The sequence below is a fragment of the Macrobrachium rosenbergii genome, chromosome 37 (assembly GCF_040412425.1).
Source record: "Macrobrachium rosenbergii isolate ZJJX-2024 chromosome 37, ASM4041242v1, whole genome shotgun sequence".
NCBI lineage: Eukaryota > Metazoa > Arthropoda > Malacostraca > Decapoda > Palaemonidae > Macrobrachium > Macrobrachium rosenbergii.
The window spans coordinates 44,010,108-44,035,928 of record NC_089777.1 but is presented as its reverse complement, the minus strand read 5'-3'; the positions used below and the strand labels follow the sequence as shown (position 1 = coordinate 44,035,928).

Below are 25,821 nucleotides of genomic sequence, written 5' to 3'. Positions count from 1 at the left end.
TACTTCATTACCACACTACAGTGGTATTTATATGAATTGCTGACCAATCAGTGGTCAGGAAATTCACATAGTAACTAACAGACGAATAATGCACATGCATTCGATTTTAGACTTTATATCTTCTGTATAGATGAAGATCAGGCGTGTCACGGAAGTCGGCGCCAACCTGCTCGCTTGATGCTTTGCTATGGAGAACGACATGAGAACCATGGTCTGGGATCCAGTTGTTTCATGGAAGTTGGTGCCATCCTGTCGGCTTACTGTGTCGTCGTGGAGTGCAGCATGGGAAACACAGCCTGGGAGTTGTGTGGCACAATAACCCCCCCCCTGAAAGTTGACCCAGGCATTGCAGAGGGCGTCGCACCCTTGAAAGCTGAACTGGGGGAGTAATGTCACTGGGCAAATATGCCAGTTTCAGGCAGTCGATGGCAACCAAATCTGTTGTGCCATGGATGTTCGATGAAGAAGGCTTTCTGCTTGCGGTTGATGACCTGACAGAGGCCCGTGTAAGGCTGGGTAAAAGGTGGTCAAACGGCATCAGTTCTGAGGAACAGGTGTTGCAGTATGTAGCTCCTTGGGGATAAAGGTCTTGTCGTTTGGCTTATAGGATGGGCAGTCAGGGCGAATTTTCTGATGATGGTCCAGAGTCTGATGAGGCATTATTGTCGGGGAAGAATTTGCCAGATATCACAAGTGGATCACCATACACCATCTCAGCTGCTGACAGGTCAAGGCCCTCTTTAGGTGTGGTCCAAAAGCCGAGGAGGACCCGTGGAAGCTGCGAGTACCAGGTTGAGGAGTTGTAGAGAGACATCAGGGCTGCTTTCAAGGTGCGGTGGAACCTCTCGACCATGCTGTTTGATTCGGGATGGTAGGCTGTTGTGTGATGCAACTGGGTGCTGAGGAGGCGGTTAGGGATGTCCAGAGCTGCGACTGAGGTGATGTGATTGGGTGCGCCAAATCTGGGCACCCATGATGAGAGGAAAGCACTGGCACATGATGCTGTTGACGCCTCCATCATAGGGGCGGCTTCAGGCCATCTTTGCAAGTGGTCAACCATTGTGAGTAGGTAATGATGTCCTTCAGAGCACTGGAGGGGTCCTACAGTGTCAATGTGGACATGGACGAAACGGCATTGCAGTTGATGAAAGGAGCCCACACCTGAATTTTTGTGACACTGGATTTTGGAGAGCTGGCAGGAAAAACATTCATGGGCCTACGACTTTGCATCTTTTGATATGCTGTGCCAGATGAAGCACTTCTTAAGAAGGGTGGCTGTGGATTGTCCTGAAGGGTGTGCCAGACCATAGACGATGTCAAAGACGTGACATCTAAGTGCCTGTGGGATCCATGGGCGTGGGCAGCCGGTGCTGATATCACAGAGGATGGAGGTAGAGCTGTTGTTGTTGAGGGGGACATTGTGCCATTGCAGAGATGTTAAGGAGGTCTTGGTCCCACTGTTGCTTGGCCGCCAGCTGCTTATAATCGAGGCCGAGGTGTACTGCATTGATGGACGATGGCTGACAAGTGGTGGCGCTGGCAGGGTAACCAGGCATAGGACTGCCGGTTTATAGAGTGCACTAGCAGCAGATGATTAGTTTGAAGGGTGAAAGGCGCGGCCTCTAAATAATGTCGGAAGTGTTTGACGGTGAGGTACACTGCCAGGAACTCGCAGTCAAACTTAGAGTAGTTTGTCTCTGTCTTGCTGAGTTTGCTGCTAAAAAAGACGAGAGGTCGAGGACGACCATGGATGATCTGCTCCAAGACAGCTCCTATGGCTATATTGCTGGTGTCTGTGGAAAGCAATAGAGCATGACCTGGTGCAGGGAAAGAGAGGGCAGTGGCCTTGGTGAGGACGTTTTTGGTAGAGGTGAAGGCAGCTTCCTGTGGGGATCTCCAGGCGAGGGCCTTGGGCTTGCCCTTGAGGACTTCGTAGAGTAGGGCCAAGGTCGAGGCAATGTCGGGCAAAAAGCGATGATAATAGTTCACCATTCTGAGGAATTCTTGTAGACCCTTGACGGTGGTAGGGGTGGGGAACTTCCTGATGGCGGTGACCTTCTTGGGCAAGGGCTGGGCATCCTCAGGTGTTATGAGGTGCCCCAAGAATTCTGGCAGTTTTCTTGTAGGCGCTGGAGTACAATGTGAGGTGTTGGAGGTGCTCTTCCTTTGATGCAGAGAAAATTAAAATATCGTCGACATAACAGACGCAGAAGGGAAGTTCTCCCAGGATGCGGTTCATCAATCGCTGAAAGGTAGTCCCTGCATTGCAGAGGCCGAAGCAGGAGTATTTGAAGGTGAAGGTGCTGAAGGGCATTGTGAAGGCGGTCTTCGGGATGTCTCCGGGATTCATGGGGCCATGGAAGTAAGCCTTTGAGAAGGTCGAGCTTTGAGAAGATTTTTGTGCCATGTAGGAAGGTGGTCACGTCTTTGATGTTAGGGAGGGGGTAGTGGCCAGCCTAGGTGATCGTGTTCAGCCTTCTGTAGTTCCTGCATGGGGGTAGGGTGCTGTCCTTTTTTGTTACCGTGTGGAGGGGAGATGCCCACGGACTGGATGCCTTTTGACACAAACCCATCTTCTCCATCTCTGCGAAGGTTTTCTTTGCAGCGGCAAGTTTTTTGGGTGGTAGGCATCGGAAACAGGAGTGTACGGGAGGGACTGAGGTCTTAATATAGTGGAAAATACTGTGCTTGGTAGGGATTTGATGAGATTGTCATAGTTCAGGTTTGAAAACATCTGGGTATGTGGCAAGCAGGTATGCAGACTCGTCTTTGGAATCGGAAATGTGGAGATGTGGAAGGCAAGTTCTGCAGGGGCTGCAGTGATGGGCATCATGGACAGATCAGTGGCATCGACGAGGCACCTGTTGGCAACGTCCATGGGAACTCAGGCTCCCTGAATGGACGTGACTCTCTTTCTAAGGAGCTTCACTCATCGCCTGTATGAGCTTCTCAGAGACTCATCAGACAGGGATCTGACCATTAATCCTCCATGCCCTAGCTTTGGTGAAGGGAGTAAGTAAGCTTCATGTCTTTCAACAAGTTGTGTAGCTAGCCCAACTCCCTTAAAGGGACGGGTAGCACCTTGTTTAAGGTGTATTTCAGTGGATGAGAGAGAGAGAGAGAGAGAGAGAGAGAGAGAGAGAGAGAGAGAGAGTATAAGTGACTGGTCCCCCTCTTTCTCTTTTCTTTCTCTTGCTTAGTGTAGAGAGTCAGAGTGCTGGCTGAGAACACACTGGACTGATGAGCTGTGCAGGTAAGTTACACAATAAGGAGCCAATAATTGATTAATATGTTTTAGTTTATGGATGCATGTCCCACCTTCCCCTCGACAGGGGGAGGATGGGGCAGACAATATAAACCTGTTGTTTATAATAGCCAGGTCTCTGACTTTTTTCATGGTTTTTCCAGCCTTATCAAGTAATTGTGTAACAACCCATTTGCTTGATGGTCCAGAAGTCTAGCGACTGCACATTCCTATGTAGTATGCCAAAGATGTGGGGTCCCTTTCTCTACTCCTCTCTCGAACTAAGAAGAGATATCCCAGCTTTCCTCCCACCAGTGGGTAAGTCTCCTAATGTACACAATGAAGGTTTGTATTTTTGTAGGAACAAATAGCAAAATTTAGAAGTAGTTTGTATTTTTCCTAACAAGTAAACCTGAAGCCCTTTACATAAAGACAGAGCTCGACACTGTACTTCAACTGCTGTACACTGCATAACAGGGTCATGTAGGTAATGCTTCAATTATGCTATGAAGGCAGGAAAGCAGTTCTCAACTGGGTTTAAGAATGGTGAATAGACTGGCAAATACTTCACCTCTATTAGTGAAATGCCTAACAGTATCATTATGGATAGGAACATTGTCCATAATTGTGATAGATGTCTCGTCACCTAGCACCGCCACAAGAGAAGTCATAGAGTCATGGAAAATATCCTTTGTTATACATAGTATTGACCTCATTGTAGAAAATTCATGCATGGTTGGATGGTTCTGTAATGACCGTAACATTTCGTCCACAAGTACCACCAACAACCTAATTCTTTTTCATATGCTTTCTTTGTCCAGAGACTAAATAAATCCATTCTCAGCAACGTATACACGATGCTTTTGCATACCCTCGTCTAACAGACACTCTGCATGAGCCTACCTGGCATCACTATTTTTCTGGGTAGGAACATCACAAGCTGTTATCAAAAATATGAATCCTCCATCCAAATATCGAGATAATGTAGAAACTCAGAGCTTAGATTTTGGTTGGATAGGCCCGTCTCGCCGTAACTTTTATCTGATTTAATTTGAAAAGGGTCAGCATCAGTCGGCATTGCAATGAGATCCAAGGCCGACTTCAATGACTCTCCTCCGCCCACCAGCATGTGAGACTTGAACAAAATATGTCCGCTGATGCATACGAATAACCGTCTAACAGACTGTTGTCCTTTTGATTCCCAGTGTGGCTGCAAGGGCAATGAAATCTTTACCACAATCTTAGCCGTTAATCAGTCGAGCCATGTCCTCATTAGCGGTTCGGTTATTTCTTGGCAGGATTTAATCTGAAGAAATGCGATGCGTAATTAACAAGTGCCCCTCGTTTAACAGCCACTCTGCATGAGTCTAACGGCAATGTCACTTTCAAAATGGCATTTGTCAAATCATTTTGCCAGTGTTAAAAGCAAAGGAATGAAGCCTATAAACAATTGAAAAAATTACGATATATATATACTGTATGATATATATATATATATATATATATATATATATATATATATATATATATATATATATATATATATATATATATATATGTATATATAATGTACTGAATGTACTGTGTATATGTATACATACTGTATATACTGTACATTATGTTCAGCCTGTTACCTTTGCAGTCTATTTTTTCTTTGTACCTAGTAGACTACAAATATATTCATAAATACGTGCAGTAAATAAATTATAAAGTAATCTTTTCTATATCTCCCCTGCCTTATGACCGAACTGGTAGAATGACCGAAACGTCTCTAGCCAAGCGTATAAGTAATAAAGAATTTTAGCTGCAGAGAAAGTGAGAAAAACTGAACTTTTGTAAAGAGACAGATTTAACAAATATAGTATGAAGAACTCAATGAAGACCTTGGTTTTGTAGTTAACAAATGCATGAACTGTAGAAAAAAATTAACTAGCATAACCCTTGACGGAATGAAATTAAACCTAAAATGCAACTGGAATAGACCTACATTTAACTGCAAAAAATATTTGTAGTTATCATTAATCCTATACTGGAGGAATTGTACCAGCTTAAAAAGCCTAAACTTTAGAGGATAAGTAAAAAAAAGGAAAAAAAAAATGAACTGATGATAAAACTGAAGGCCCAACAGGAAACCCTGATTTTTGGCAAAAGAGAATAAAATAAAATAAAAAATAAAAGATAAAATTACAGTTTCCTAACAAGCAAAATGGTAAAATCTAGAAAAATAGCTAGTTCTCAAATATACCACCGAAGTTGCCTAACAAACGATTGCTATGAGCCATGTTACCATTACTATATTAGAGGCTGACCCTATTCAGTTTTCTTAGGCGTCTGCTCCCCTCAGCAAAGTTACAACAACTAGTTGTACCTAAGTGCCGTAATTAGTTAACGTTCCAGTTGTACAGCTGAAATTACTTATCATTGCGATAAAATAATGGGTCTAAATGAGTGTCCCTTCGACCCCTAGCTGCAACCCCTTTCATTCCTTTTACTGTACCTCCATTCGTATTATCTTTCTTTCATCTTGCTATCTACTTTCTCCTAACAATTATTTCATAGTGCAACTGTGAGGTTTTCCCCCCTGTCACACCTTTCAAAGTACCTACTCTCGATTTCCTTTCCAGCGCTGAGTGACCTTGTGGGTTCCAGGGCTTGGATTTTGGTCTAAACTCTACAGTATATTCCATTCCTAAATAAGAAACTGTTCAGTATTTTTAGCAGAATTTCAGTTTTCTGTACAGTATTTAAACGACGTATTATTAGGAAACCTCACTTCTTTTTTATCATGAGCTATTGGGTTTTCTGTTGCTCTCATGAATGATTATCAACGTCATCCTTCTTTTCTCTCTTTCGTTCTCCTGGATATTTCTTTTTCTCTCTCTCTCTCTGGAATAATCTTTATGAACAACATCTCTCGCCCTCTCTCTCTCTCTCCTTTAATATTTTACTGTTAACAAACCATCTCTCTCTCTCTCTCTCTCTCTCTCTCTCTCTCTCTCTCTCTCTCTCTTTCATGAATAGTTTTTTATCCACAATATCCTCTATTTCCCTCTCTCTATTGAATCATTTTTATCAACAAATCACCTGTCTCTCTCTCCTTAATCTTTTATTATCAACAAATCATGTCTCTCTGTCTCTCCTGAATAATTTTTATTAATAAATCATCCCTTTCCTTCTCTGTCAAGAATAGTTTTTTATCCTCTCTCTCTCTCTCTCTCTCTCTCTCTCTCTCTCTCTCTCTCTCTCTCTCTCTCTCTCTCACATAATTTATTATCAACAGGTCATTTCTCTCCGTCTCTGATAAAATTTAACAAAAAATCGCCTCTCTCACAAAGACTGGACTATACTCCTATCCGGAGACTTTAGATTTCCTTTTGTAGAGTGGAAAGAACGAATAGGAGACTGTGGTTGTATTTATACATATAAAAAAGAGAGTAATAGTAGCGCAGAAGATAAGAGGCAATTTGAAAAGTTATTAGATATGCTACTAGAACACAATATTCAGCAAATAAATCACCTGCCAACAAGAAAGGATAATATTTTAGACCTAGTATTTGTTAAAGAAATAATAGTGTATAATACGAGTATTTCAGACCATGATGTCATAGAATTAACAGTCTGTTCCAAAGCTCATGAAAACAGAGATAAGCAAGAGACGAAAAAATGGGAAGGATATGGAAAATACAATTTCTATAGTAAGAATATAAAATGGTCAGAAATAAATGAAGAATTAAACAAAGACTGGGAAAACATATTCGTAAATGATAATATATAGGTAAATACAGATATATAAAATATTAGAGGAGATAGTGGAAAAATATATACCAAAGAAGAAAAGTAAACATCAGTCACGCATACCAAGAGACAGAAGGATCTTGTTCCAGAAAATCAGAAAGTGGGAAAAAGGTCTTGCAAAAGAAAAGAATGCATGGAAAGTGATGGAACTTAAAAGTAAGATAGAAAATGCAGAACAAAAGATTATACAATCAAAAGAAAATGAAAAACTGGACTTAGAAGAAAAGACCCTGCAAAATATCAAGCAAAACCCCAAAAATTTTACTCATATGCAAAAAGATGAATAAAATAAGAGTAGAAATAGGCCCTCTAAGAATTGAAGGGCGATTAACGAATGAAAAAAAGGAAATATGTAACATATCAGCAGAAAGATATAAGAGTGAATTTACACCTGGAATTGATAATGAAGATAATGATAGAGAAATAAGAGATGAAAATAGTGAATATTTATCGGACATACTGTTACAGAAGCCGATATTGTGCAGGCTATTAATGAAATTAAAAATGGATCAGCAGCAGGACCAGACGGTGTACCTGCCATATTGTTAAAGAAAGTGGTTCATTCAATCACAAAGCCACTCGCAACATTATTAGGGCAAAGTGTAGATACAGGCAAGATTTACGATGAACATAAATTAGCATATATTACCCCTATTTTCAAAAGTGGATCAAGACTAGAGGCAAGTACAGTAATTATAGGCCTGTGAGTCTAACATCACATATTATGAAAGTGTATGAAAGGGTAATGAAAAAAAATATAATGAAACATTTAATGAAAAATAGTTTGTTTAATATAGGACAACATGGTTTTGTACCTGGAAAAAGTACACAAACCCAGCTGTTATTCCACCATGAAAACATATATAAAAATATGATAAAGGAATAAGATACAGATGTGGTTTACCTAGACTTTTCAAAAGCTTTTGACAAGGTAGACCATAATATATTAGCAAAAAAATGAGAAAACATAATATTGTGGGTAAAGTAGGAAGATGGATAAAAGAATTTTTGCATAACAGAAAACAGATAGTGATTGCATACAATGAGAAATCGGATGAAGCTAAGGTAATATCCGGTGTGCCACAGGTACGGTGTTAGCTGCATTGCTGTTTGTTATTATGTTTGCAGACATAGACAGTAATGTTAAGGACTCGGTAGTGAGAAGTTTCGCCGATGACACAAGAATAAGTAGAGAAATTACTTGTGATGAAGATAGGAACTCGCTACAAAGAGGTCTAAACAAAATATATGAATGGGCAGAGGTAAATAGGATGGTATTTAACTCTGATAAATTTGAATCAATAAACTATGGTGATAAAGAAGGAATACTATATGCATATAAGGGACCTAATAACGAGACAATCACAAATAAGGAAGCAGTTAAAGACCTTGGTGTGATGCTAAATAGGAATATGCTATGCAATGATCAAATAGCAATACTATTGGCAAAATGCAAAGCAAAGATGGAAATGTTGTTCCAGCACTTCAAAACAAGAAAAGCCGAACACATGATTAGGCTTTATAAAACATATGTACGTAGTCCACTTGAATATTGCAATATGATATGGTACCCACACTACCAAAAGGATATTGCACAAATAGAGTATACAAAGGTCCTTTACAGCTAGAACAGAAGAAGTTAAGGACCTAGACTACTGGGAAAGACTACAATTCTTAAAATTATATAGTCTCGAAAGGAGAAGAGAACGCTACATGATAATACAGGCATGGAAACAGATAGAAGGAATTACCGAAAACATCATGGAGCTAAAAATATCAGAAAGAGCAAGCAGAGGTAGATTAATAGTGCCCAAAACTATACCAGAAAAACTAAGAAAAACACACAGGACATTAATCCACTAATCCACTACGCACCAGCATCAATAATGCAGCGATTATTCAATGCGCTGCCAGCTCATCTGAGGAACATATCAGGAGTGAGCATAGATGTGTTTAAGAATAAGCTTGTCAAATATCTAAGCTCCATCCCAGACCATCCAAGATTGGAAGATGCAAAATATACCGGAAGATGTATTAGCAATTCTCTGGTAGACATCAAAGGTGCCTCACACTGAGGGACCTGGGGCAACCCGAACGAACTGTAAGATCTGTAAGGTAAGGTGACTAAGGTTTCTCTCTCTCTCCTGAATGGTTTTTTATCAACAAATCATCTCTCTTCCATGGATTGTTTATTATCAAAAATATCTGCTCTCTCTCTCTCTGTCTGTCTGTCTGTCTCTCTCTCTGCATCTCTCGCCCTCTTTCTCTCACCGGGATAATTTATTATAAAAAAAATATCTCTCTCCCAACACACTGAATAATTTTTATCAAATCTCTCTCATGAATTGTTAATTATCAACAATATTCTCTCTTTCTCTGCCTCTTTCGCTTTCTTTCTCACGTGGGTAATTTATTATCAATAATATATCTCTCGCTCCCCTGAATCATTTTTATCAGTAAGTCACCTCTCTCTCTCTCTCTCAGGGTATATTGTTAACCAAATAATCTTTTTCTTAACCCTTATCTCTTGCTCCTGACTAATTTATTATCTCTCTCTCTCTAGCTCTCAAGATTATTATTATTATTGAATATTATTGCTGCTTCAGCTGCATTTATTTTGTAGAAGACTTTTTCTATTTTCCTTATTGCGGACTTCTCTTCAGTGGAGGTGCGTGCTAACAGCTCGCCTATATTTGTCATTTCATGGGGAAAAGTCAAAATCTGATTCTGCTTCTTTATATATTCTATACAGTTAGTTATATACAATTGTTGTTTTATCGCGACGCGTTTCGACAGAACTCTTCTGTCATTCTCAGCGGGAGCTAGTAGAGGACTGGCAGATTGCATAGGTCCTTCTGAATTTATACACGGGCTTCAGCGGGGGGTCATGGATGGCGAATTCTGATTGGTTGCAGTCAGCGAACTTCAAAGCCAAATTTCTGCGGCGAAGCTCGATCCTGACAGATCTTCGCAACCTGGGAATGTCATTCATTCCAGCGTTCCCATTGGCCTGCCGTTGCGTGATGTCATGCCGGCTGACATCATCGGTAGTTTGGCTGCTATTGGGCTGCGGATGAATGATGTCATTATCTACTCTTTCTGTCGTAGTCGGGGATTGTCTCGAAGGGCGCCTCGCTCATCAGGGCATCTCCATTTTCAGGGTTGTCGTTTTCAGGTATTCGTTGGATTTGGTGGGTGTTCTGCATTATTCTTCTTAAATTCGTGGGTAGGAGCGATGCCCTCCTGCGTCGTATTCATTGCTGGTTTTTCTCGGCAATGAAAACCAACAAGCAGGCGCAGACGTCGAGGGTCGGCGGCTCTCCTGATTACGAATTTAAGAAGAATAATGCAGAACACCCACCAAATCCAACGAATACCTGAAAACGACAACCCTGAAAATAGAGATGCTCTGATGAGCGAGGCGCCCTTCGAGACAATCCCCCGACTACGACAGAAAGAGTAGATAATGACATCATTCATCCGCAGCCCAATAGCAGCCAAACTACCGATGATGTCAGCCGGCATGACATCACGCAACGGCAGGCCAATGGGAACGCTGGAATGAATGACATTCCCAGGTTGCGAAGATCTGTCAGGATCGAGCTTCGCCGCAGAAATTTGGCTTGAAGTTCGCTGACTGCAACCAATCAGAATTCGCCATCCATGACCCCCGCTGAAGCCCGTGTATAAATTCAGAAGGACCTATGCAATCTGCCAGTCCTCTACTAGCTCCCGCTGGAGAATGACAGAAGAGTTCGTCGAAACGCGTCGCGGCAACAATTGTATATAACTAACTGTATAGAATATATAAAGAAGCAGAATCCAGATTTTGACTTTTCCCCATGAAATGACAAATATAGGCGAGCTGTTAGCACGCACCTCCACTGAAGAGAAGTCCGCAATAAGGAAAATAGAAAAAGTCTTCTACAAAATAAATGCAGCTGAAGCAGCAATAATACTCAATAGAACCTGTTTAAAAGAGGGTCTGCTGCCAAATTATATTATTATTATTATTATTATTATTATTATTATTATTATTATTATTATTATTATTAAAGTAGTTTAACCAGACCACTGAGCTGACTTTCAGCTCTCATAGGTCTGGCCCGAAGGATTAGATTAAAATACCAGGTCTAGGCCTGAGGCCAAGCACTGGGACCCTATAGATCATTCAGTATGATGATGAACGAATTAAAATGAAATTAAAAACTGCACATAGTCACATGCTCTCATACTGGAACACATACATACAATAAATACATTTACTCATGCTTCCTTACATACACACTAAAAAGGTATATTAAAATTCAGAACATAAGTAATATTTTAAAATTTTCCTTTCTTTTTAATTCGACAGATGTTATAAGGGTTTTGTGTTTTTATTACTTACTTATTTTTATATTTTATTAGTTAAATTACAGTCCTCAAGAACACCAAAATCGGAACGACTGAAAATGTAAAAGATTCTGACAAAATTTCCTCCTCTGATTTATTTCCAAAAGTTGACAGTCGCTGTTGGTCATACTTTGGACACTCGCATAACACATGTCTGACCGTTATTATCACCCTGCACTCTGAGCACTCTGGAGGCGGGCCACGTGGGCTGCTCAATAAGTGCCCATGTGTCAGACGAGTATGGCCTATTCTGAGATGTGTTAGAATTACTTGTGCTTGTCTCTCTCTCTGATATGATGAACTCCATTTTTTAACATTAGGTTTTATTTGTTTCAATTTATTACTTCCTGGTTCTTCATTCCATATATATTGCCATTTATTTATGATACCCATTTTTATGTGTTACATAATCAGTAACAGGGATATTCACATTTGATCTTGTCATGTGGGTTGCTTCTTTGGCTGCTTTGTCTGCATCTTCATTCCTTTGATCCCTACATGGGCAGGGATCCAACATATTTCTATATTTTTTCCATTATTATATAAGTTATGGAGATATAATTTAATTTGTTGTACTATATTATTTTTTGATTTGTAACTAACTCTGAATAGCTTCTATAGCGCTTCTTGAGTCACTAAAAATCACAAAATTATTGAATGATGTTTCTTTAATTATTTTTACAGCTGATACAATTCCACACAATTCTGCTGTGAATTATTAGGAAGAGAGAACTGTTAAGTCCTGTCCCGGGACACTGCAGCATATCCCACTCCGTGTTCTGATTTAGATCCATCTGCATATATTGCGTAATGTGGACCTTTTCGGCTTATATGCTCAATTGTATGTTGCATATGGTGTTCTGGTGTATAAGAGTAACTTTTTGATAAATACTTGAGGTGTGTACAAATTTTCATTTGATTCATTGTCCAGGGAGAAGGTGATTTTACTATTAAAGGCACTTGTATATTTATATTCAGCGATTCAAACAATCTTCTTGCTCTAACTGGGAAAGGTGGTGAATGGTTATTTATAAATACATCTCTTAATTCAAATATTATTTTTGTTGGAGAATCACTTGTCTGAATTCTTAGAGCACTTTTCATTGTTACTAGCTCTCTATGGAGAGACAGAGGCAGTACATCATATTCAACTCGTAAAGATGATTTTGGTGATGATCTAAAGGCTCCTGAGCATATTCTAAGGCCTTCATTGTGAACAGGGTCTAACATTTTCAGCGCTGCGTCTGATGCTTAACCATATACTTCCTTTCCATAATCAATGACGGAAAGAACTGTTGCTTTATACAGCACAGTAAGGGTATGTCTATCGGCTCCCCAAGTAATGTTCGATAGTTTTCTAATTAGATTTAATGCTCTTTTACATTTAGATTTTACGTGTTATGTGGCTTTCCAGTTCAGTGAGTATCGAATACTAATCCCAAAAATTTTGCTGTTTGGCCAGTTGGTATACTATGGTTTTCTGATTTTCTAGCCTATCTCTTCCCCCTTTTTCCACTTTTTATTTTTATAAAACATGATTGCTTGAGTTTTATCTATTGAAAATTTAAAGCCTACAGACGAGGCCCATTCATCTATTTTTACTATGCTTTTGTTAATGATTCGTTCTGCATGTTTTATTCGAGATGCTGAATAATATATGGCAAAATCATCCATATAAAGGTTACTTTTAATACCAATAGGTAGATTATTACTGGTATCATTAATTGCTAAAGTAAACAGTGTGCCACTAAGGACGCTTCCCTGTGGAACACCAGTTTCAAGTGGAAATGTTCTAGAAAGAACATCATAAATTCTCACCTGAAAACTGCGATTTGTCAAAAAGTTTTGTATAAACCGAGGTAAATGTCCACGGATGTTGCTGTTTTGTAAAGTTTTTAATACAGCATACCTTCATGTAGTATCGTATGCTTTTCCAATGTCAAAAAAGACAGCTACAGTAATTTGTTTTCGTTCAAAACCTCTACGTATATGGTCTTCTAAGTTGCAGAGAGAATCTAATGTAGATCTGTTACACTGTGACCCGAACTGAGTGGAAGTCAAAATTTTATTTTCTCGAATGTGCCATGTTAGTCGAGCCTTTACCATTTTCTCAAACAATTTGCATAAGCAGCTTGTTAAAGAAACTGGTCTGTAATTATTTACATTACTGGGATCCTTTCCAGGTTTGGGGACAGGAATTATTATAGCTTTACGCCATTCATCTGGAAATAAATTTTGAAGCCATAATTGATTATAAAACTCTAATAAGTATGACTTTGCCAAAGGTGCTAAATGGCAGATCATTTCAAAACAAATATTGTCACCTCAAGGAGCAGATTTATTGCTTTTGAGAGAGCGTATTCCAACTCTGACATTAAATTTTCTGTTATAATATATAATCTTCTATTGTTTAAAAATTTATTGCTATTAATTCTATTTTATTTTTCTTTGTGTGGAAGTGTTTATCTAAAGTTTTATCACTACTTACATTTGCTAAATTTTCTCCCATTATATTACTTATTTCTTTTGGATCAAGTGTTCTTTTCCCATCTTTTAATATGGCATGTCTAGGTGGTTTAACATGGGTACCAATCATTTTCCTGAATTTTTCCCATTATTAGAGAGATCTGATACCTATTTCCTCCATGAAATGATTCTTCCTTGAATTATTTATCTTTTTTAAATTTTGCAAATATTTTGTTGTATAGAGGTTTTAACGTATCAGTTTCTAGTAATAATATAGTCATTTTTTGCAAAGTTCCTTCTAATATCGGTAATGTTTTATTTACTTTATTGAACTTTCTGTTTATATGATCTAATTGTCTCCCTATTGAGTGTTTTGTTGGATGGGGTTTTGACTTTGGTATTGCTTTATCAGCAGCATTTTTAATGAAATCAACAAGAAATTTATTAGTTTCATTGTGGTTTTTTAAATATTCAAATGGTGGGATATTTCCAGTGTGCATTTCATATCTCTCCCAATCTGCTTTATAAATGTTATAGTGAGGGACATATTTTGCAGGATTATTTTGTAATAAGGAAATTAATATTGGGAAGTGATCACTAGTGTGCAAGTCATCAACTGTATTCCAATCTAATCTGTCAACTATACTTTGTTGTACAAAGAGTTAAGTTTATTGAGGAAAATGTTCCATGTGCTTTTGAAAAATATGTGCTAATTTCGTCACCATTCATACAGCACATGTCGTTTGAATCCATGAACTATTCTATTTTACTACCTGCTCTATTTGAGTAAGTACAATTACAGTCCCATATTGGGTTGTGAGCATTAAAATCACCTACTGTTAATGTAGGTTCCTTGGAATACTATTGTTAAGTAAATCTTTAAGTTTATCAACGTCGTAATTTTTATTAGGTTGGTTGTATAAATTATAAATTATGTAATTATCGTTTTTTATTCGTATTTTAATACTTGATATTTGCAAGTCAGTAAAATTTACAGGTACTTTGTCATAACATACTCTGTTATGTATACTCGTCAAGGAAAGTTAGGATACAGTTTTTTTAAATCTTCGGACATATATTGCTCCAATAATGCGACATCTGGCAACTTTAGAAAGGAGGAGTCTTATTGTGTATGTTTTTGCTTGACCTCCTATAACTTTCAGTTATATTCTACGATTCTGAAATCATTGATACTTGAATGCAGTAGTAAGCTTTACAGTATTCATTCAAGTTGTAATTTGCAGCGACAGTTCTGAGCAAAATAAACATTTTTCGACATAACCTACCAAGTAACCTTACACAAATGAATTTATGACACCACAGTGAATGGAATGCTTGCATAATCGGAAATGCGATCTTCCATAATGAAAACAAGAGTTAAATTTGAGCAATGTCCAACGAAAAATGTGGGAACAATAAAGGAACGAATGCAATGTTATGGTGAGAGAGAGAGAGAGAGAGAGAGAGAGAGAGAGAGAGAGAGAGAGAGAGATCTGCTGCTGTGTAAGCCTAGGCCTATATGTAGAGCTACTCATTTCATTATTTTTTTCTTTTTAGAGATTCCATGATACTATATTTTTTTATAAGAGAGAGAGAGAGAGAGAGAGAGAGAGAGAGAGAGAGAGAGAGAGAGAGAGAGAGAGAGAGAAACTATGGCAAGTCAAGAAACATGCAGTTACTTGTGTTTTGTGAAGTTTTGCTCCTCACATTAGAGAGCTTGTGGATTTAAAATTTGTCACTAACTATGTTACTGCCATTAATTCCAGCTGACTTTTAACAACGTGAAATACAAATAATGTGTAAAAATTAAAGAAATTATCATTACCTTGCATGATGATGCAATAATAAGCCTGTTCATAATGGAAAACGAGTAAATATTGCCGTTCTGATAAACAGTACTACACCGAGATATCTACATACTATCTTTTAGATCTCTGTGAACGAAGTCATCTGAAAAATTCTGATTACTTCGGACATGGATGGTGTTTTTAAGTATCTGAACGTTTTTGTTTTGCAGATTTAACATATATGATATAATTTGCATTGTATTTTCATATTCTAGAATAAATTTACTGAGATTATGTGTTTTCTGTAAAAAAAAAATTAAAATTCGATGAACGAAGTCTAATGAAAACTGTATCCTCACTTTCCTTGCTGAGTGTACATATGTAGCAGTACCTAAATTTCCTTCTTCTCTAGATGTAGATACTAAGGTATATTTACCTATTGTTGATTTTGTTTTGTTGACATGTTGTAAAAATAGTATCATTGGTTCATATTCCCTTAATAATCGTTGTATTTCTCCCAGATGTAATCTGGTCTGTAGACCATTTACGTTCTATTGTATAATATAATTATTGAAAGTATTACGTTAGTGTGTTCAAGTGTTATTTTCTTTTTGTAGATCATCAATTTGCATTTTTTCTAAAATCCTATTTACAATATTTATTTGTTTGTCTTTATAAGACATTATGTGTCCAATGCACATAGCCGTTTTCGTAAGTGTCTAAACTATTAGTTTCTTTATTTCTGTATCCTATAAAATGTCGTATAGTGTTTGATAAACTGTCCTTTGCTATGCTTTTATTTTTGTTGCACAGTTCATTGAAACATTCATTGCATCCACGTGTGTTTTCATGTGTCGTTTCTTCGTTTTCTCTTGCTGCACCTATTATTGATGATGGATTAATCTATTATTGTCAATGGTGTGTTCCTCTACCATTTCTTTGATGTTTTGGGTATCTATTTCCATTGGTTTTGTTATTACCTTAGGAGACAAAGGTATATTCATATAATTTTTTGGTTTATGTTCTTTCTTCGGGTCTCCCGCCCCTTTATTTTAATGGATGTATCTCTAATAATAGTTGGTTTTTTGTTGGTCTTGGGTGGAGTTCTCTCTAAAGGCTTCTTTTTTTCTTTAGTTTCTAATTCATAATAACTATCTTCTAATATTTCTGTGGTGCTTGTATTATCTTCTAGAGTTTCCATTTCTCTTAATATCTCAAATGAATTTGAACAAATAATTGTTTACTTTTCTTGACTCTTTGCTATATTAGTTTCTTCATGCAAACTGGTTATTTTTCTTTGAGACTGATCTATCAGGGTTTTGTTACTCTTATCTATTTCCATTTTTGTTTCATTGTTTGATCTAGTTACATAGAAAACATTCGTTTCCTAGCGGGATCATGCATTCCTCTAACTTTTAATTCTAATTTGGTCTCTTTTATAGGCATTCCTGTCCTTTCCTGAAGTAATTTTAATTCTGTATTTTATATATAATACATACACTCCTTAGATCTTGCTTGGTGATTTTGTCCACAGTTAACGCATTTCGGTTCACCACACCTCCACTGTGTGGTATGTTTGTCGGATCCACAATATGCACATATAGAGTTACAATTTTTCTTTGTATGTCCATACATACTACAGTTTTGGCACTGTAGTGGTTTTGGAGCATATGGTCTCAGCTCTGTGCTCTGGCCCATGGTTTTAACTTTCAAGGGTAATAATGGCCTCGAATTTTATCTTTACTATTCTCAGTGTTTTTCCATTACTCCGTCTACTGGCAATGTATATTTCGCAGCCTTGTACATTGTTGTACCTGTTTTTAAGGGAATCCAGCAATATATTCTTTTCTATTTGTTCTTCGTCATTATCGGGGAGTACTATGGTAAACCTGTACACTGTTCATACTGTTATGCTTTTTTTATATAGGCTACCTTTATATTGTCAATATTTTTATAGTTAAGTAGTTTTCGGGTTGATTTTTTGTTGTGGTTTCTGTCAATCACTTCTGATCTTTTATTTGTCTGAATGACATTTCAGTAGTTGAATGTCGAGTCAACAGGAAGTTTTCTAATTCCAATGCCGATATTTTCTTCTCTGTTTCTAAGGTTAGGAATCGTGACCAACTTCCGCTTCCAAAGAGGGGGTCGAAGTGACTCAAGGTTGGGTCAAGATATTTGTTTTTTTTGGTTTACTTTTTATTAGAGCATAGGGTTCCAGTGTAATTACATTAATATTTTTTTCTGATTTTTCCAGAGAGAGGTTGTCAGAGGAGGTTCCAGCGGTTGTCAACTGTGCCGAGTCGCTACCATCAAAGGGCCCAGAGGTATTTAAATCTTTAAAACCACTGAGCATAAAGAGTGGGGTAAAGAACGTGAAAACCTTAAAAAGATATCATCAGCCTTTCATGGAGTTTATTCTTCCACCAATGGCACAAGTGAGAACTGGCTCCCAAATGTCCGCTCCCTACCCTACCCCACAGGGGATGGCACAACATGACCAGAGTAGCCAAAGTGTAAGCCAAACCCACTTGCTAGGAGTGACAATATTACCCTAATCATGTTATGGGCAAACCGGATAGAATGCCGAGAGTCCTATAACCCAGAACCAGACCATCGTGGAATCCGTGGTCCAGTCCTAAAGAATAGTTCCGCCTGATATCTCTCAGGTCCGAACGGGCAGTTGATGGTCCTACCACCACAGTTCCCACTATTTAGCTTCAGACATAAACTCATTCCGAGTTATGATATCTTTTCCTATTTATCAAGTCCAATAAATTTTAGCAAAAGCGGAACATTCCGCAAAAGTTAATTCGAAGAAATACAGAATTGTATATGGGACTCTTGGACTCAAACCCGGAAACAGATTCTTGGGGTTCAGGAGCCCCTCACCACGTCAAGGTCATCCCAAATCGAGGGGGTCAAGAAGATATTATCAACTATATCTTTTCCAGTCCCTCTCTCTTGCCCTTGGCTAATTTATTATCAGCAAGTCTCTCTCTCTCTCTCTCTGTTTTGGATAGTTTGTTGTAGACTTTTATCTCTCTCTCTCTCTCTCTCTGTTTTTGATAGTGTATTGGCGACTTTTATCCTGTTTTTGATAGTTTATTATCGACTTTTATCCTCTCTCTGTTTTGGATAGTTTATTGTCGACTTTTATCCTCTTTCTGTCTCTCTCTCTGTTTTGGATGGTTTATTGTCGACTTTTATCCTCTCTCTCTCTCTCTGTTTTGGATAGTTTATTGTCAACTTTTATCCTCTCTCTCTGTTTTGGATAGTTTATTGTCGAATTTTATCCTCTCTCTCTCTTTCTGTTTTGGATAATTTATTGTCGACTTTTATCCTCGCTCTGTCTCTCTCTCTCTGTTTTGGATAGTTTATTGTCGACTTTTATCCTCTCTCTCTCTCTCTGTTTTGGATAGTTTATTCTTGACATTTATCCTCTCTCTGTCTCTCTGTTTTGGATAGTTTATTGTTAACTTTTATCCTCGCTCTGTCTCTCTCTCTCTGTTTTGGATAGTTTATTGTCGACTTTTATCCTTTCTCTCGCTCTCTGTTTTGGATAGTTTATTGTCGAATTTTATCCTTTCTCTCTGTTTTGGATAGTTTATTGTTGACTTTTATCCTCTTTCTGTCTCTCTCTCTGTTTTGGATAGTTAATCGTCGACTTTTATCCTCTCTCTGTCTCTCTGTTTTGGATAGTTTATTCTTGACTTTTATCCTCTCTCTCTCTCTGTTTTGGATAGTTTATTGTCGACTTTTATCTTCTCTCTGTTTTGGATAGTTTATTGTCGACTTTTATCCTTCTCTCTGTTTTGGATAGTTTATTGTCGACTTTTATCCTCTCTCTCTCTCTCTCTCTCTCTGTTTTGGATAGTTTTTTGTCGACTTTTATCCTCTCTCTGTCTCTCTCTCTGTTTTGGATAGTTTATTGTTGACTTTTATCCTCTCTCTGTTTTGGATAGTTTATTGTCGACTTTATCCTCCTCTCTCCCCCCTTCTCTCTCTCTCTGGTACTCTAAAAATAGCTGCAACTGGGAACATGGAAACCAGGTAAATAATAAAAATCGGTCCCTCAGTTTTTATTTTATTGTAAAATTATTAAAAAAAGACCAAACTAAATGTTCCGTTCTTACAAGGAATAATTCCATTCCTTTTTTATTTCCGCGTAAAATCTCATAAGGTGGAAATATAGCTTTGCTGCTTAGACACCAAAACTTTCGTCATGAACTTTTTCACTTTTTCTTTCACTCAGGTACATTCCAAAATAATGGCTGGCCTAGTCCTTTGTTGAGTGTATATATATATGTATGTATATATATGTATGTATATATATGTATACTGTATATATAATACATGTGTTCATGTATGTGTTTGCAGTTTGAAAATTTCTCTAGTAATAATAATAGTAGTAATGATTTCACAGATTGTATTTCATTATTTAAACCAGAATATTTATCTAATGAATGTTAAAAAACTATTCTCAGTGGAAGTGATAGGCTAAATTCGCAAGACACCAAAGAAAACAAAAATTATCAAAATATAAGACTTAAAGGAACGATTATAAAGATAGCTACATCAAAACAGAAGAAGAAAGTAGAAAAAAAATTAGCACTATCTTCTATCACAAATATTCCCAAATTAACAAGTACAAGATATCTTAACATAATAATAAATATCATCACAAGACAATGGCTGCACGACAAAAATTTTTATAAAAACTTGACAAAGAAAAATCATAGAGTAAAAATTGAAAATTTCCTTTTCTTCTGGCAAGTACATGTAGCGATAATTTCATGCGTTATAATTTAACAGTGCCTGATTCTATTTACGATTCCATTTGAAGAATATGATTATATTATACGAATTACAAAATATAAGAAAAACGTGAGTGGCAGAAATCAAACGCATAATTTTATAGATGGCTTCACTACAAGAAAATGGCCATATCACAAAAAGAAATAGAAAATAAAAGATTGGAACTATTTTCACAGCATTTTTCTATGGTTATTCACAAAAAAGCTGTTTCAGTGAAGAAACAAAGAATCACAGATAAAATAATTTTAATGTTCACTTTTTTCTTCCATGGCCACATACAGTAATTGTTGGAGACATCTCGGTAATATTTTAATCGTTTTTGTTTTCTAGAAAGAAATGAAATCCCGTCAAAGAAGAGTGTGTGAGAGAGAGAGAGAGAGAGAGAGAGAGAGAGAGAGAGAGAGAGAGAGAGAGAGAGAGAGAGAGAGAGGCAGCAAAAGAGTGATGTCGGAGAAAGACTGAGACGGAAAATGCAGTGATGTATTAGAGAAAGGTTTCACGAGAGAGCGTGAGAGAGAGATGAATACCTGGTCAGGTATATTTCTTTTGAGAGGAAAATCCAAAATGCTCTCAGAATAACTTTCTCTTCGCTTGAAATATTTGGCATTTTTTCAAATGCTTACCAAGAATTACAGAAAAAAAAATTCTGGTTTCTGCATGCATGGCTGTACATTGTAAGTAGTTTTCAAAAAAAAAAAAAAAAAAAGAATGGGCGCCTCCAAAAATAACAAAAATAAATGCGAGCTTACAATTGGCAGTCCAAAGCAGGAGAGTTACATTTTAAAATGTAAAAATCTGCCGCTAGGAGTAACGAGATATATTATACTAATAGAATGTATTTCTGTTCAAATAATAAACTGATTTATATTTATTAAAATGTAATTTCTTACGGCTTAACTATGAACTATACTATTGAAAAAGACAAATTTAAGGGAACTGGTTTCAATTTGAAATAATACAAGTCTAAATGAAGATAGGTAACATTTTTTTTTATGTGAATGGCGATGGGTGGGCAAACGAAATAAATACCCAGGCCCGGAGACACGCGCTGGTTTTTGTGGGGAGGAGGGCGGTGAAGAAGCGATAGACCGCGGGAAGAAACAGAGACAGAGATAGAAAGGTAGCCAAGCCTTGTCAGTATTCACTGGGCCGTGGAATCCGACAACTGCCGATTTCCACCATTTAAATGTGGGAAGAGATGGACTGGTTGGTGTTACTAAGCTACCTGGCAGACTGCGGAGCTCTAGGCCTACTCCAGAGTTCAACTGAACAGTACATAAAGTGAAAGTTTTTGAAGAGAACAAAGTTAAAGCTTTCAAAAAGGCAACAAAGAAAAAGGTTTTAGTGCTTGAAGAGACAATGAAGAGAAAGTATCCGAACCGGCATCAACAGGATGTTTATGAAAAGGCAACAAAGAGAAAGAGTTTGAAAAGCAGCAAAGAGAAAGTTTTCCAAAACGCTACAAAGAGAAAATACCTGGAAAAGTTTCCAAAAATTTTTGATTACAATAGATCGGGAAATTCCTGATTATTAATAAAATAAATTGTCTTTTGGTCAACAAATGAAAAAGCAATAATTTAACACTGAATTTCAATGTTCAGTAGAACACACAATATGATTTTTGAGTTATGTATGTATATATGTATGTATGTGTATATACAATAAATATATATATGTATATCTAATATATATATATATATATATATATATATATATATATATATATATATATATATATATATATATATATATATATATATATATATATATATATATATATATATATATATATATATATATATATATATATATATATATATATATATATATATATATATATATATATATATATATATATATATATATATATATATATGTGTGTGTGTGTGTGTGTGTGTGTGTGTGTGTGTGTGTGTGTATGTACACAAGCTTGTTACATTGCATATACACGTTTAATTTTTGGACCACTGACTGACAGACACAAGCGATACAATGTGTCTCCTACAAAATTCCACATATAACAATAGACTGATTACAACACTTTTATACTTAAATTATTACATGATAATGTTCATCTAGATTACAAAAGAGTTAATTCATAGGTGGGATATCAACATTACAAACAGTTGTCAAAATCACAAAAGCATTGCATAGCGAAATTCAGATTTTGTACAAGAAATTTGCTTAAATGCTAAACGAATATTAAGTCTGGTTTGCGAACTAAAAAAAATAGTTCGGTTACCATATATGCTAAACAAAACCATAACTTTTTTCAGGAATCATTTTCTAAATGAGAGGCTTACTGGAGAAATTTCAATTCGTGGTAATTAAAATTTCTCTTTTTATGGTATGCCTAAACTCACCCAATGCCTTATGGTAATAAGGACCTTCTTATTCTCTCTTTCCCAACTATTGAGCAGATTATTATAAGAGATCCATCGATCATATCATCCCGTCCTTCCAAGCGCATTTACTTCCAATTACAGGGCGATTATGAGTTACAACTTTCACATTTTTCTTCCCAATTACATACATCTCGTTTATGGTCACTAACACATTTTTCCTCTCAATTGTAGGCATCTCCCAAACATAAGAGATCCCCTTTTATTTTCTTCTGTATGTGTCTTTATGTTATGTTCAAGATACAACAGATATAAAGAATAAATAAACCAAAGCATAAAGTACATCGGTTGCACAATGTTTCATTACATAAATGGATAATGGACATACAGTTATAAGTTGAGTACACCTGGGATTTTTTTTATTAATGAATCAACTATTGACCAGTCTATATGAGAGACCTGAATATTACATATATATATATATATATATATATATATATATATATATATATATTATATATATATATATATATATATATATATATATATATTATATATATATATATATTATATATATGTTTATTATAAATTAGAAATTAGCCCCCTCCACCGAACAAATGGAAAGTTATGAAGTTTTCTGCTATAGCCTATCTCCAAGTACATTATTTTAAGTTTCTATTAAGGTATTTTTCATTTTACATTTCTTGTATTTTCAGACTGAGTGACGGAGTTAGATACAGCCATGGCTAACGACTCGGAGGAAATCAGATGGATTGACCGAATCCGGGCTATAACCTTCAGAGAGGCCAGGGATGCTGGTGCACCCTTCATTTCACGTTCCTGGATAGCTAAATACATTAAAAGACATGACTACTTTGTTAAAATAAACTGGAACAAAAATCCATATGACTGTCATCGAGAAAAGAGTGAGAATCTTGGAAGGCCTGAAGTCCTTTCTCAGGATTCAAAAGGCATCATAGCCGAGGCAGTGGGTAGACCAAGAAAGTCCTTACGTAAATTGGCGCTTGAACTAGAAACAAAAAAGGAGAAAGAAGAGAAGTTATAGTGCTGTATATCGTGAGTTGAAAAAATCTGGTATCAAACCATTTCATGTTATCAGCAAGCCCAACATCACTCAGCAACAGAGAGAAGACCGTGCATGGTTTTGTGGTTCATTTCTTAAAGACTGGGATGAAGCTGACTTTCTCCATGTTGTCGCATCAGATGAATTCTTCATTTAGACAGTCAGGAAGCCAAATCATAAAAATGACATCATTTGGGCTGCAAAGTTGGATGATATCAGCAATGATGTGCGCTATCGCCAAGTTGTGAAATTTCCTGAATATTTGGGAATATCTCTCTATTTCACAGCCAAACGGTTAATGTGAATCATCAAAGAAAAAGGACAGTCATGGAATGGCGAATACTTTAGAGAAACTGTGCTTAGTGGTGGAGTATTTCCTTTCCTCAAAGATCCTAAAAATGTGTTATCTGTTGAAGAGGTCACATTTTTGCATGATAAGGCATCATATTTCAAGGCTCTCCAGACACAGGAGCTGCTTCGAAACAGTGATATCAATTTCTTCTCATCAAGTGAATTTCCAGGTAGCTCCCCTGACCTTAATGTGTTTGAAAACATTGGTAGTATCTTAAAGGATTGTGTTGAAGCGCGCACAGTGAACAATGATGGTGTACCAAGCCTCGACGACCTGCAAAGAGAGGTGACCGAAGTGCTCAGGGGAATGGAGTTTGAGTCTCAGCTTTTTTGTGATTTGCTGAAATCATACCCCTCAAGAATGCATGCTGTGGTACAGGCAGATGGAGGCCACACAAAATATTAAATACTCAGAGAGAAACTTAAATAAATACTTGTTCTGAATTACTTTTGTTTTTGGTCCATATCAATTTTACTTTATGCTGTAGAGGGGGCTCAAATTTTGAAATACTCTGTATATATATATATATATATATATATATATATATATATATATATATATATATATATATATATATATATATATATATATATATATATATATATATATATATATATATTTTATATAATCACAACAGGTGTGGAGTCTTATATATACACATTTTTATGTATAGGCCTATGCATGTATATATATATATATATATATATATATATATATATATATATATATATATATATATATATATATATATATATATATATATATATATATATATATATATATATATATATATATATATATATATATTAACTAATTACAGATGTTTTTATTGCTCACCTGGTCAGAAGTTCACCGCATTTAAAAACTGTTTCTGGAGGGAATGTAAGACAACTTTTGATATGTTTTACATGGTAGCAGGCCCATGCACTCGAAAGCCTTATCTGTGTGTGTGATCGGTATCAAAGAGACTGACTAAAGGGCACCAAAAGTCATCCAAAAGCTATTGATTGGTACTGGGAAGGCCATGCTGCATGACTGCAGGATTTACTGTAACCTCATGTGAAAAGGGTACTGTCTACAGTGTACCATTTTGGGGCACTCTTGCTGGCGATGAAGGCTCTCTGTAAACCCCCCCTTGGCCCCAGCTGCCTTGCTTTCCGACTTTTACTTATCATTCGTTCCCTTTGGCCTTTTTCCATTTAACCGTCCTTCTCAAGCTTTGTCTTGCTCTAGTTTTCACTTCTCATTTACGCATAAATCGTATTGGCCGACCCAATGAAGAATGATAACAACAACTCTGCCCAAAGCACAGCAAAAAAAAAAATAATAATAATAAATAAAAACTAATAAACAAATAAAAACTGATCTTTACACTACTCCCATGGGGACCATTATTCACGTGCGCACACCAATTACTCATTTCCACAGCATGTGAAAATTGTGCCTTTACTCATTTCTTCCTTGTGTGGAGGAGTTTAGTACCAACAGCACACAGAGGTAATGCTTCTAGAAAAATTGGGACTCTGCATTTTTAAAATCTG

General features: G+C 36.7%; 1 protein-coding gene and 1 long non-coding RNA gene across 2 annotated transcripts in view; one reads left to right on the top strand and one right to left on the bottom strand.

The window, feature by feature from the left end:
- Positions 1 to 2,301: 2,301 nt before the first annotated feature.
- On the top strand, positions 2,302 to 21,246 carry LOC136825535 (uncharacterized). Its single transcript, XR_010849364.1, has 2 exons — positions 2,302 to 3,562; positions 17,942 to 21,246. It is a non-coding gene; the product is annotated as an uncharacterized lncRNA (long non-coding RNA).
- A 3,863-nt stretch (positions 21,247 to 25,109) lies between these two features.
- The window catches only part of LOC136825534 (uncharacterized), a 10,631-nt gene continuing 9,919 nt past the window's right edge, over positions 25,110 to 25,821 (bottom strand). Inside the window, exon 4 of the mRNA XM_067082108.1 lies at positions 25,110 to 25,821. This exon is cut by the window's right edge and continues 847 nt beyond it. The gene's annotated coding sequence lies outside the window, so the exon portion shown is untranslated.